Genomic DNA, 13,047 nt, shown 5'->3' with positions numbered 1-13,047 from the left:
AATTGATGCCATAGTAAGCTCCATGAAAATGGTGTTTTGGTAGGTTTTTCAAATTGAAGCAAGGAAAGTTTGTCCCACATTACTTGGTTAGGCTAACATTCTCTGCTGAAAAATAGACTTTTAGTGGCATTTAAAAAACACCGCTATAACTATAAAAAATGCCGCTAATTATTTTTGTGACGTTTCGTACCAAACGTCGAAGATGTAGCTATCGCTGTAACTTTATGACGCTTTAAAAACGTCGCTATATTAGTATAGGCGGCGTTTTTTAAAATGCCGCTAAATGTGCTGCATAACAATACAATGACGTCACGCCACATTTAGAGACGTTTTAAAAACGCCGTGATAGATCTTTTCTATTTTAAAAATATAACCGTTGACATTATTCTATTGTGGTGTTTAAAAACACCATTATAGCTTCATTTGTTTTTTTTTTTTTTAAATTATGCTAATTCTGTAAGATTTAATTAAAAAAAATATCTATAATAAAGATGAAAAATATTAAATATATTGAGTAAATTTAGGCAAACATAATACTGGATCAATTCATGCTTCTCAATATGCAACAATATTTCCATTCCAAGATGAAATAAAGTTAAACTAGTGCCTAGTGGTAAGTTGAAAGTTATTACAAAACAGATCAGCACAAAAGATGCAATTCAAACTAATTATACATACAAGTACCATGAAAGCATCTACCAAGAAAAAAAATTTGGGGTTTTTCTATTGGCGCAGTCAAAGAGATATCTGAAAGATCATTGAAAAAATAAAATGAGATCTGATGTGCACTCTTCAATTCAGTCATGAGTTGCCAAAACCGCTGTTGCAACTCTCTTCAATGATTCAGATGCTTGCGCAGATCAGATTCAGAAAATAGAATGCTGTAGGGAATTAAAGTTACATCAGAATTATATATGAAAGGTGAAATCAACACAATCTACTACTTACCAGATAACAATAGTATAAATTCATAGTATTAAGTACTAAAAAATTATTTAAAAGAAAACCAATTCACTCACATAATTTGGGAAGATAACCATATCAACATTCCCAGGCACCTCTGCTAACTGCACATAGAATAATATTAAGAACAAACACAATAACTTCTAACTGCGCATAGAATAAAGAATATAGCTTTATAAAAAGCTGTCAAAATTTCATAAGTACCAAAGCAAGCGCCAGCACCTAAAATCCTTCCCAACATTAACCACCCAAAACCACTGCACAAACCTACAATGTTCATTGAAAAGAATATTCATTTAACTAGCAGTAATAAACAAGAATCATAAATAACTTAAGCTCACATGTAGCTGTTAACCTTATCTACATGACTCATTGCACTAATGGAAGCTCAAGCAAAACAATAAGTTAATTGAATTACCTACATTTCCAGATAAAGTTTTAACTCTATCAAGAACCTGAGCTATAGTCAACTGTTTATTAGAAACTGACCCTACCTGTTATTTTCTCCACCACAACAAAAATGCATCAATATTAGAAACAGATAGTCATATGCAAACAAACAGTTCCAAAATCAACACCAACATGCATACGCACACACATATGAGCATACAAATGCAGACAAAGGTTGGTTTCAAACTTCGAACCTGTATAAGGACTTTGATAGTATCAAGAGGGTAAGTGAGGGCAGTGCCTAATGTGACTGAACCTGCAGCAGCAATTGCATGTGTAGCAAAAATCTGGTTCTTCATCAGTTCTTCCATCTGAAAGATTTGCACAAATGTCAAAAACAACTAGGCAGTCGACAACCTGAAACTGAAGTTCTGAAGAGTCTTTATATCAGATTCAAATAGTTTTTTGGAGATCCAATTTCTTCTATCTTCATATGGTTATAGAAAAGTCCCCTCAAACCTCAATGCATACATTGAGCACTCACAATATGTAAAGACAGAAAAAAAAATATTAATAATTCTCAATGTGTGTGCATCCAACATGCTTCCAACTACATATGCTTAAAATTTAGCTCCATATGAATTTGCAAGTACACAGTAAATATGAAGAGATACCGGACCTGACCAGCTTTTATAAAAGAGAGAAAATAGGAAATTACAGCTGTGCAAGTGAACCATACTGCAAATAGATTTGGAGCTTAAATTCTATAGTTGGAATTTGGTGTAGTTTTCAACAGTTGGTAATCGCTGAAAACAAAGAGAATCAAATTACCAATCATGTCAAAATGATGTGGCAACATCATGAACAGCCCGAAACAGATGATGTCATATGGAGATGTTCAACAAAAACGTATAATGGACAATTTATAAATAAAAAATAAATCAATTATACCTGTGATATATCTCTAGTTCCAATCTAGTCATGTAGTTTCAATTTTACCAATTTCATCCATTAATTTATTAAATTGGGTCAATTTAGTCCATTTTATAACATATATTAAGAAATTGGATAGATATCAAACAAATGGCCCATTCAAAAGGGACTGGATCATTTCAAATTAGAAATAAATCCCAGTTCACTTTGAAAGCTGCTACAAGATCTTCATACAAACTCATCTGCACAGTTTACACATATTTATTTGAAGATCAAAAGATGTCCTGTTTCTGCAAACCCTTTTAAAAAAACAAGATTAATAAGATTTTAAGGTAAGCATGGCAAAGACAAGATACATGAAACATAATCTCCAGAAAACCAAGAAGCAGAGCAAATGGACATTTAAAATAGATGGCCAACATATACCCAAAAATATTCATTGCATAATGTCAAGGTTGCTCATCAATAAGCAGGGAGAGATTGAAAGAGCATTACCCATAATTTAGAATCAAACAGATGAAAACAAGAAGTGCTTCTAAAGCACGGTGAAAGCAGCTACTACTTGCAATTTAAAACGAACTTTGGTTAGGAAGATTAGAATGCCAGCCATGCTCTTTAACCCATTCTCACTACAACATGCATTATGTATATCTAAAATATGATGTTGAGACGAATAATTAGCATGACAAGAAATAAAACCACACACATAAAAGGAAAAAAATAACTCATTCGCAAGAACTTAACAGAGTATGAAAGAAAAAACTAGCTAGGATGGTTTACTCATGTACAGTCATAGCCCCTAAATGCACCAGCAAGGGAACGAATTTGGAAAGGATGACAATAAGGTAAAAAAGAAAATGGCCCAAGTGAAGCACATAGCTGTCATTACGAAGGGCAACTCCGGTTGATGGTGTGAGCTTTGTTATATCTATGCTCTTATCGATATCAACAACGTATTTCCCTTATGGATGAACCTAAAAAGTCAACAAAAAGATAATCAGTCAACTCATTTGCAGTTGCAGGTCACAAACTAACATGTGGAAAAACGAATTGCACAATTCAATAATAGAAATTATGGAACTAAGAGAAACTGCTACTATATTCCTCCCATCCCCCAAGAAAAATAAAAGAGATAGAAAATCAAGCAATTCAGTAATGAACCTACCTCTAGAACATATGGACAGTTAAAGAGGTACAGAATTTCAGAAAATTTCTAAAGTGATTAAAGAATAAGAATATGATGGTAGCCAATTATAGTCCCATCGGAGGAAAAATGCCGACATATAGTGGTATTTATCTGATTTAATAGCATTAATATGCACAGGTGTTGATGGGCACTTAATTGCACAAAAAATTGTAGCTCAAATAGCAGTTGCCAAACAATAGTTACAAATCTTTTCAAATGTAATTTTATTGAACTGCTTTTAAGTTTTTTGATAAGATAACTAACTCATTATGCTGCAATGCTTAAAAAATACCATAAAAACATTTTTATCATCATTTTAAAAATACAATTTAATCAAAAATTAGAATTGTGGATATGATCGCTTTCATCTAATCAAAATTAGAATAATGGATATGATCACAAACAGAAGTGTTGATAGCCTAATAATATCTTGTAAAATCGTAACTACATAAAATCAATGTACAAACAAAACATTATATTACATGCTACAAAGACTAAAATATGCATAAGGATTTAGTTAATAAACTACTTTCCCATTTTGAACTATCAATAGTGGTAAAACTTAATTTTGTTGACAAATTCTTTCACCATCACATTGAGCATCAAATGCCACAAAACAAATCTATTTTCATTCCATACTCATATACGAGCTGATATTTTAGGGTCCCTTTATAAAACCTTTCTTACCTAATTCATGAATTGGTTTTCTAATGTACTATCTCATATGAAATGTTAACTACACAATCAAGGTAACAGGCATGCCAAAAAAAACAGTAGTTGAGCTTAAGCCTCTCATTGACTAAAACATTGTGAAACTTCCTCAACCCAAAAATCAATCTTGTGTTGTGTATTGCAAAGCATGGTTTATACATTATTCTCTGGGCACCGTTATTGAAATAAAATCAGTCTAAAAAAGGACCATTGTTATTATACATCCACAAATCTCATCCACTAATAGAACTTAAGAGACCAGTGCCTAAGCTGTTTGCTGCATTCATCCACTAACTATTCCTCAAAAAATTTATCCATTAGGCACAAATACCATCACCAAATCAACACCATGCCTTTTCACACAACTCAACTAACATTTTTGCTACACTTCTAAATATGCACTTGCAGTCAAATATTGTGAAAACCGAGTTGTCAAGTACAAATGTTACGACTCATTATCTCTAGAAGTAACCAACAATTCAACAAACACACATATTGATGTATAAAAATGTTATACATGCAGTAAAATTTGAAAGAAATAGAGTGAGAGAGAGAGAGAGAGAAAGAGAGAACCGATTACAGTTCAGAAACAAAGTAGACTATTCGCAGCCATTTGAGCTTGAGGATCAAGTAAGAATGGCTTCAAAACACTGATTTCATAGATCTAGAGAGAGAGAGATCTAGAGAGAGAAATAGAGACGGTGGAGCTTGCTACCTTGCCAGTGCAGATGATGGTGGCGACAGAGCTTCGAAATCGCTCTGAATCTCGAAATCAATTTGAATCTTCGAAATCACTCTGAACAGCTGATGGAGCTTATGTTCTTTGAAGCTCTCTTCAAGAACAGTCGATTGATCTTTCGAGAGACGAAGCTTCTTCCTAGAGTTATCTCCTCCATCTTCTTTGTCGCTAAGAGTGAGAGAGAGAGAGAAAGAGATGTATGCGTATAAGAAAGATGTGTGCGTATAAGAGAGAGAAAGGGCTCAGATTAAAAAATAAGGGTTTCAAAGAGGAGTCCATGTATCTACCGCATTTGGAGGCGCTTTTAAACGCCTTCAATTAGAAAACGGTATTGTTTTGGTTAAAAAAATATGCGGCGATTATAAAACGCCGTTAAAAATTAGAAAACGTGACGTTTAATTAAACGCCGTTAAATCCCTGATTTCTTGTAGTGATTGTATGGGTTTATAAGCTTTGAGTTTGGATCTTGGGGTAGGCCACAAGGGGCACTCAACCCATTGGACCCAAAACACACACACACGCCACTATCCGGGCGGGCTGGGCTTGGACCAGGTGTGAGGTTAGGCTTGTCTGGTCCAATGCTTACCTTTTTGGGCCAAAAACAATTGAATTTTTCCTTTTTCTTTTTGAAAATTAAATTCTTACCGTTTGAAATTTGAATTTCGATTTGAAATTCAAACTTAATTCTGAAATGACCCCAACGTTTCTGAACATTGGCAGTTTGGTCCCTTACACTTCTTTAGTATTTTCTTCAACCCGAACAAGTTCGTACCTGTTCATATCCAACCGAACATGCTTTTTACCTATTCAAATCTGTCCTGAAAAGCCATCAATTCTCCTATAAATAGACAAGTCCTCCATTTGGTTTTGTACTCAATTTTTATGTTCTTGCTTCTGTTATTACTCGCTGCATTTTGCTGCATTTGTTTTCTGTAAGAAAGAGTATAAACACAAAGTATGTTCACTGGACATTTAGTTTGTAATGCTGCTACTAAGTGTCGACAATCATTTTATCTTGGAAGATAGGCGTCCACATTCTAAAAGTATCGAGGAGAGGACGAATCTATCTTAAAGAGACAGTGTTAAACACTGAACTTGATCAAAATATTTGAGAAAATAATACTACTCTCCTTTCTTAATCCATTTTTTGAGAATTATCTAACAAAATCTACCAACCACAAATAAATGATGAGAAATTATTTGTGACATAATAATTTGATCAAATCCACCAAGGTACCATAGCATAGGCCAAAAACCTACACAAAGGCTTTTTGAAGGACAAACAAAATGTATGTATATATATATATATATATGCACCTCTCAACTCCCAAGTTGATGCAAGGAATTAGTCCAAGTTTGGATTAGGGAGCTTGCCATTGTGATATATATATATATGGTCACACTTTTTTTTTGGAACGGTTATCACATTTATATATATAAACACACATGTATATAATATAAATTTAGGTTTTAGATGTGATTATTGAAACTTTTGTCTTTTTTTCGAGGATAGTCAATTTTGGTTTTGCCTAAATGCTCTTTACTCAATGATTCCCACGAGAATTCCATATGCCATGATGTCACCATTGAATCATATATATATATATAATGCTTACGAAAAGAGTATGAGATTTTACCTAATATATACATACGTAGTTGAATCTTTTGTTGCTAATAAAAATTATTTAGTGTCATCTGCATATTGGCCTAAATGTGTGATATCTCAAATGTTTAATTTAATGTAATAAAAAATAAATAAATAAAATTTATATTCAGTTAGGGGTTATCGTATGTAACCAACAACAATAACCAAAAAAAAAAAATTAGTCAGGCCAAAAAGGAATTTAGGTGAAAGGTGACAAAATTGTTGAACATCTCTAAACTTAGTCACCTTTGCACGGGTTATAATTACAAACAAGATAAGAATTGCTTGGGATGATTTGGACCAAGTAGGTGTCAAAAAGGTTTGGGAGCAACTTGTCACAGATCTCACCAAAAGAACTCAGTACAAATAATGAGCTAAGATAGCAAACAAAGAAAAGAAACATTTGGGAGCTACGTTACAATGGGAAACGGAAAAGGAAAAGAAAAACAAATTTGGGAAATCAAAATTTAGGTGAGTTATATTGTACTTTGAGTTACCATAACATATTTTACATATGTTTCAAGCTACTATAATTTATTTTATGCAATTCATATTCTATTGTTGGAGCCGGATATTGTGGAGGCAATTAAGCCGAATAACGGTATGAGGACAGAATTTGTATTCAGCTTCATCCTGGACGATCCCAAAGCCGAATAGATTAATCGGCCGTAGAACCAGTAGAACAAAAGCCGAATAAATAAACATGCAATGGATTAAGGGTGGGCCCGACCTTGAAGCCCAAAAAATATATATAAATAGAGGAGCATCAGCCAAAGAAAGGTATGTGAGAACAAGATTAACTTGAGATACAAGTAACCAAGAGAGTATACACTGACTTATTCGTCAGAGTGCTAATTCCGGTACCCCCGATCGGTGTGTTCATTCCTTTTCAGGTGACTAGCTGAGGATCAAGAGTGTCCTACAAGATCCAGAGATTATTTCCAAACCACTTCTCCACAATTGGCGCCATCTATGGGAATACTCCAGCACATCCATGGCGGGCGTGACGGAAGATCCTCCAGTAGTCACTAACGACCTTACGCCACGAGATGATACCACTCCAAGAAACATGCTTGGGCCAGAGAACATTGCTGCACGAAGGGCCTTGAACTTCGACTCAATTGCCCAAACCTCACCCTCGACATCAGCACATGAGACAATGCAAGCAATTATGGATCAACCGAAGCAAAATGAACAGAGGTTGGAAACACATGATGGCTAAGAACGAGCGCCTTCAACAAGATTTGGCCTTGGAGGTGGCAATATCCCAACAGGCCGCACGCCAAGATCCGAGACGACCTCTGGGAAAGGATAGTCGACGACCTCGAATTCGAAAATATGATAGTGGCAGTGATTCTAACTCATCATCCCCAGAATCCAAAAAGAAGGGACGAGTCGAAGTCTCCAGTTCTTCCGGAGAAAGTCCGCATGCACAGAATAAGCGAAGAAGAAATGATTCAGACGAAGAGGATCAACATGACCCCTTTGTGTGACAAATCGCAAGAACAGTGCTACCCAAAAAGTTTAAAGCTCCATCGTTCACCCTATACAATGGAAAATCGGACCCCACTGATCACATTCGTCATTATAAGCAAGCCATGACGCTTCATGCGATGACGAGGCCCCCATGTGTCGAATATTTCTGAGCAGTTTGGGACCATTGGCTGTCAGATGCTATTATAAATTAGAACCGGCGTCGATTAAGAGCTTCCATCAACTCCAAAAATCCTTCAGGGCAAGGTTCATCGCCAATAAGGCCCAGCCGAAGTAGGCCGATTCTCTCTAGGCAATGCAAATCCAACAAAGAGAAACCCTTCGTGCGTATTCAGCGTGATATTGGGAATGCTTTTATCTAGTAGATGATGCCTGCAATGACTCCATGGCCATCACTGCCTTTAAGATGGGATTACATCCTGATAGTGCCCTCCGCAACTCCTTGACCAGAAGGCCCCCCAAAACAGTCTGGTCGTTAATGAAGAAAGTCGAGGAATATTGCAAAGTAAAAGATGATGCCCTGCGGGTCAAAGCCGGGCACAAGGCCAACAAGACGGCCCCATCTGAAATTGTTCAACCGATAAATATGTACTATCACGAAGCCCTGAACCACGAAATTGGGCTAAACGGGGCAAAAGATGAGATTCGCGCCGATCAAATGACCAATGTTCACACCGAGCTAATGAACAACTTCAAGTGGATAGCAGGCGCATAAGGCGCGTGGACAAGAAATATACGGAGTTATAGGAGCCGATCATCGCAGTTATGTCTAAAGTTCAACACCTTATGTTCTTTAAATGGCCGCCCAAGATGGTGGGACCTCCCGACACGAGGAGACGGGATAGGCGGTGCGAATATCACAAAGACCACGGTCATGATACCGACAGTTGTTATGCGTTGAAGGACCACCTTGAGGAGTTGGTTCAAGACGGTCAGTTTATGCAACACATCCAAAAGAACAAATCAACCAAAACAGTAGCTTTACGGCAGGATTCACCTCCACTCGGCGTGATCCATATGATATACAGCTTGCCGCTGGCATCCGCGGTACATATAATTCAGTCGCATCCTAACCCCCAAAAGCAAATCACACCAACGAAACGGCCCCATGAAGCTGCGAGTATTACTTTCGATGATTCCGATTTGGTCGGCATAACGCTCCCCCACATTGATCCCTTAGTCATCGAACTACGCGTGAATTGATTCACCGTTAAACGTGTTCTCATCGACCAGGGAAGTACTTCGGAAGTTATGTACTACAAGACCTTCGTTAAACTCGGCTTCATTGAGTCAGACCTGTCTCCAGCTCATTATTCGTTATTCGGCTTCAACGTTAATCCGGAATATCCTTTGGGCAAAATCACACTATCAGTTCGGGCGGGCTCCCGATCAGTGGATGTAGAATTTTTGGTTATCAAGCTTCCTTCGCCGTATAATCTCATCATGGGACGAACTTGGCTGCATACCATGCAGGCCGTGCCAAGCACCTATCATTAACTACTTCGCTTTCCGACCGAACGTGGCATAGAGAAAATTTGAGGTTCTCAGAAATCGGCGCAAGCATGTTATCTTCTTGCTGCAAAGACTCTAAGAGAGCTAGAAGTGAATTCAATTAAGGTGCCGGATCAAGAGAGCCACGACGACGTTGGGCGGCTCCGAAGTGAAAAGGCAACCGAAGCCCTGGATTGGGTTGAAATTGAAGAGAATCCTAACAAGTTCTTCATGGTCGGCCCTTCCCTGAATAAAGTCGACAGACAGGAGCTAATTTCCTTCTTACTCAACTTGATGTATTTGCATGGTCACCATATGAGATGCCGGGGGTGGATCCATCTGTGTCTCAGCACTGCTTAAACGTTGATCCCAAATGTAAGCCGATTATTCAGAAAAGCCGGCGGTTAGCCGCGGAACACACTGCAGTCGTTGTTGAAGAAGTTGACCAGTTACTTGATGCCGGGGCAATCCGCGAAGTGACCTATCCTACATGGCTCTTGGCCGGTTACTTGTTGAAGAAGTGACCTATCACCTGCTAGCCAATGAGTTAAATTCTATCACTAGTCCTTGGCTATTTGCTCAATGGGGCCTTGATATCATTGGGTCGTTACCACGAGCCCCAGGCAATAGGCGATTCCTAATTGTTGTGACGGATTATTTCACAAAATAGGTCGAAGCGGAGGCACTAACACATATTCGAGATTCCGACGTAAAGTGTTTTGTATGGAAAAACATCATAACAAGATTCGGCGTACCACGAGCACTTGTTTCTGACAACGGTACCCAGTTTGATTGTGGCGTGTATCGGGAATTATGCGACACTTATGGTATCCGGCCCTACTTTTCCTCACCAGCTTACCCCCAAAGCAATGGTCAAGCGGAGGCCACCAACAAGGTTATTTTGGACGGCATCAAGACAGGCTGGAGAAAGCTAAAGGCAGATGGGTCGAAAAGTTGCCCAGTGTGTTATGGGCTCATCGCACTACTCTGAGGCGATCCACTGGGGAAACGCCATTTGCTTTATACTTTGGAACCCAGGCAATCATCCCGCTAGAGTTTGGCCTCCCAACCTTGAAATCGAAAGTTTTTGATATGGGTCAAAACGACATGATGTTGGCCTTGGACTTGACTCTGATTGAAGAACGTCGAGACTGTCACGATCCAAACCCGTCCCTATGGGTTTAGCACCGTAATCGGCCAGTAATCCATGATTACCAAAGGCCTGCTTAACAGGAACTACTGTAATACAGAGTACAGGGGCTGACGGAAGCCAAACCAGTAATTAAAAGATGTCCAAAGAGCTGTGGCAGTCTGTATGCAAAAAGACTTTTCGTATATATATATACAATCAGTACCAAAACAGTATGTACAATATATATAAACATTCAGGACAGGGACTTAATCCCTATTAGAACAGTAGGGTACAACACCACTCAGTCTATACAGGAATTACAAAACAAATACAAAAAGGAAAAAACTAAAACACCCCAAAAGCCCTTGCTTGAAGGACTTGGAATCTCGCAGTGAGGCACAGTGGTTGGCTTTGACAAAACGGAGTCTAACCCACGCTCCTAGCTCCGGTCTGATGCCTGTACACCTACATATATATAAAAATAGTGAGCTAAAGCCCAGTGAATAACATAATGTGTAAAGAGGTTAAGAATGAATGTCCTTACAATAACGAAAACAGTTCATTGAATCAGCATATCAGTCATTCAGTCATAACAGTCATATGTGGTACATCCATTAGCAGAACAGTACAGTAAACAGTAGGTCTTAAAAGACCAAACAGTCAATGATGGCCATCGTAATAGTAAACAGAAGTTCCAAGATAGGAACTGACAGAGATCTCTGTAACAGTAGCAGTAACAGTAACAGTAGTTGCTAAAGATGCCACAATACAGTTCAGAATAGAGGACAAGCATTCATTTAGTTAACAGTAAACAGTTCAGTTAATCATTCAGAAAATATTCATTTTCGAACATATCTTTACAACATTGTTACTCACAGAGTTCTGGGCTATAGATAAGCTAGTACGCGTCCTCGGATGCCAACCCTACACAGTTACAGAGTGAACAGACACTAACCTACACAGTTGGGAAAAATAATAACTTAATCCCTATCTTGACTCGGTGTGGTTCTACATCAATATCCTCATTAAGATGCCTTAAACTAGGCCTAGGAATGCCTAGGATGGAATGAGGATGCAAAGATGCACTTTAAAAACATTTTCAAAAAATAGAGGTCTCACTCAAGCGTGGGTTTACCCGCTCGAGTGTACAGGCAAACAAAATACTCCGCTCAAGCGTAAACCTTCCCACTCGAGCGGTTTGCAAAACGTGACAAAAGTACTGGATGGGTGAAAATCACGCTCGATTGGGCGCTCGATACCCGCTCGAGCGTGTGACACAAGTCCTCGCTCGAGCGTCCAATACCACGCTCGAGTAGACTGTAAAACAGTGTAAAGTGCTGGATGCATGAATTTCACGCTCGAGCACCAGTAACTCCGCTCGAGCATGAGTCCAAAATCTGGAATTTCTAGATTTGAACCTTAATCTCAAAAACAAGTTTCAATGTACCAAATTCAATCCTTTTGGGCTAATTTTCTGGAAAACACTTTAAAACTCATAGTATAACATGTTTTGAAGATCAATTTGAGAAATGAAAGCCCAACGGTAGTTCAATTAAACCCAATTTCAAACCAAACTTCAATAACATACTTTAAATGTAACATGCATGGATTTAAACAACTCCAAGGCTTCAAATACTTGCTCCAAAGAGCCAATTCCTTCAAAAACAAGATGAATTCATGGTCCAATGCAAAAATATGAACATGCATGAGGAATTCCATGGACAAAAATGCTCAAAACTCAAGAATGGCAACATGCATGAATTCCTACTCAATTCAGCATATTAAGCTAATTTTGACTCCAATTTTCCAATATAACAAGAATCAAGCAAGAACTAACTTAAAGACAAGTTTAAGAAGGTGGATTCTCTACCTTAGACCTTGAATAACAAGTGTAGGAAGCTCAACTATGAAATCAACCTTCAATTTCTGTAATTCACCAAGCAATTCACAAGATGGAACTCAACTTCTCTCACTCTCTCCCTCTCTTCTCTCTTGGTCGGTTTGTCTCAAGAAAATGGCTGAGGAAAAGTGATGCCAACATATGTAATTGAAGACTAAACAATAGCCTAGCTAAGTCCACTAGATGGCAAATTAGTAAAAAGGTCCAACCTATGTAATTTAGCTTGTTTAATCTAATTTAATCGTACAGAATCACATTTCAATTAAATATACCCTAAAATCACATAAATCTCAATTAGCATAAAACACTAATCAATTTCCGATTCGGCCGCCGATAAGGCCTTCAATTTGCAATTTAAGGCATAAACATGAACAGATAATTTGACAGTCGAACAGATAGAAATGCACTTAAATAGATACAGACAATCAATCAGTTCAGGATTTCAGTCAATTCAATCAATTAT

The 13,047-nt window shown here is 37.8% G+C and overlaps 1 long non-coding RNA gene across 5 annotated transcripts; it reads right to left on the bottom strand.

The window, feature by feature from the left end:
• Positions 1-519: 519 nt before the first annotated feature.
• LOC145806299 (uncharacterized) lies at positions 520-5,176 on the bottom strand. 5 transcript variants are annotated; one of them, XR_014349243.1, is made up of 7 exons: positions 4,899-5,176; positions 2,072-3,260; positions 1,608-1,724; positions 1,382-1,457; positions 1,168-1,230; positions 1,020-1,067; positions 520-881 (listed from the first exon to the last, which is right to left on the bottom strand). It is a non-coding gene; the product is annotated as an uncharacterized LOC145806299 (long non-coding RNA). The 5 variants fall into 5 exon arrangements; XR_014349244.1 differs by having other exon boundaries at positions 1,186-1,230; positions 1,608-3,260; XR_014349247.1 differs by having other exon boundaries at positions 1,386-1,457; positions 1,608-3,260.
• Between the last annotated feature and the right edge of the window lie 7,871 nt (positions 5,177-13,047).

The sequence above is a fragment of the Camellia sinensis genome, chromosome 1 (genome assembly GCF_055761805.1).
Source record: "Camellia sinensis isolate YWXY chromosome 1, ASM5576180v1, whole genome shotgun sequence".
In the NCBI taxonomy this organism is placed as follows: Eukaryota; Viridiplantae; Streptophyta; class Magnoliopsida; order Ericales; family Theaceae; genus Camellia; species Camellia sinensis.
The sequence above is the reverse complement of the archived record's forward strand: the minus strand, read 5'-3'. Positions and strand labels throughout refer to the sequence as shown.